Source organism: Pavona decussata, unplaced genomic scaffold, assembly GCF_977016875.1.
Source record: "Pavona decussata unplaced genomic scaffold, jaPavDecu1.1 SCAFFOLD_87, whole genome shotgun sequence".
NCBI classification, from domain to species: domain Eukaryota; kingdom Metazoa; phylum Cnidaria; class Anthozoa; order Scleractinia; family Agariciidae; genus Pavona; species Pavona decussata.
In genome coordinates, this window is record NW_028145504.1 from 4,255,001 (window position 1) to 4,256,492 (window position 1,492).

Consider the following 1,492-nt stretch of genomic DNA (forward strand, 5'->3'; position numbering starts at 1 on the left):
TTCAACAACGCGTGGCTGAGGCAGAACAACGCCTAGCGTCTTTGCAGACTGCTCCATCGCCAACTCCAGTAGCCGCCGCCATGATGAACAGTGCAGCGAACACGAAGACAAAAGCTCCGCCGGAAACTCCGCTGGACGGGCTCCTCCCAGGCGTCCAAACGAACATGGCGGCTCAGAACAATGCTACAGAAAAACCCACTGTTGAACACGGTTCGCCGGATGGTCCTCTTTCTTCGCCTGACGCATGGCAGGAGTCGCTGATGTATCTAAAGCCAGCGCAGCTTGCAAAGGGTGAGCGTATTTTACGCATAGTTGACTTTATCGACAAGATAGTCCCGAACATTGATGAGCGAACAATTTCCGCAGTAGGACTGACTAAGTTAATGGTATCCTACGGGCCCAAAAAGCCTAAGTTGGACTCTGTGTCCTTAGCTCAGTGGGTCATTGGCAACACCAGAATTTTCTTTACCTTATTGCAATTAGGTAAGCTGCCATCCCCTACGGATGTGCAGCACTACTTAGCGTACACAGTAAAAATCATGGAGCTGAGTAGTAAGTTTACTTGGGCCTCTGTGCTCAAGTATGATGACGAGTTTCGTCATCTACAGGCCATATATAATTATCCCTGGAGCTACGACTCTCCACATCTCCAGACTGTCCTGCTAGTTCCTATCTCAGCTCCATCTCAGCAATTGCCTTCTAGGTTGGGTCCTACCACCCCCTCCCTCGGGTCACTACTTGCTAATTCTACACAAGAGGGTAAAATTATTTGTAGGAACTACAATCGTAGTACGGGTTGTAATCTTTATGAGTGTCACTTTGCACATGTGTGCAATAAAAAGATCAATGGGAAGGCATGTGCTCAGTCGCATCCTTTTTATGCGCATCGGGGTGACTCTCGGGCCACCCCCACCCCACCTCCGGGTCTTCAGTCTCCCCCCCGCGGGGACTCATTGACTACCTATTTCCACACCCCTAAATACTGATCTTTGGCTGGCAGAATTAAGCAATGATGAGGATCGCACATTCCTCTCTGATGGCATTTTGCATGGGTTTAAATTGGCACCCACAGGCACTCAGTTCATGGCAACAGATATGAACAATTACAAGTCAGCTACCAATGTATCTGTCAAAGCAGTAGTTGAGCAGACTATTGCTGAGGAGGTCGCAGAGGGCAATTATGTGGTTACCCCTACTAAACCGGCTATTATTAGTGCACTTGGCGCAATTCCTAAGCCTGATTCTTCAGAAGCTCGCTTAATTCACGATTGCTCTCGCCCGCATGGACAAGCATTAAATGATTACATAAGTACTTCCTCTTTTAAATTTCAAACTTTGGATGATGCAGTACAGCTTCTCAAGCCTAATTATTTTATGGCAAAAATTGACCTGCGCCACGCCTATCGCTCTGTCCCTATTCACCCCAGTAATTTTCCAGCCACCGGTCTCAAATGGCAGTTCGAAGGGGATGATGATTTTACATATTTTTATG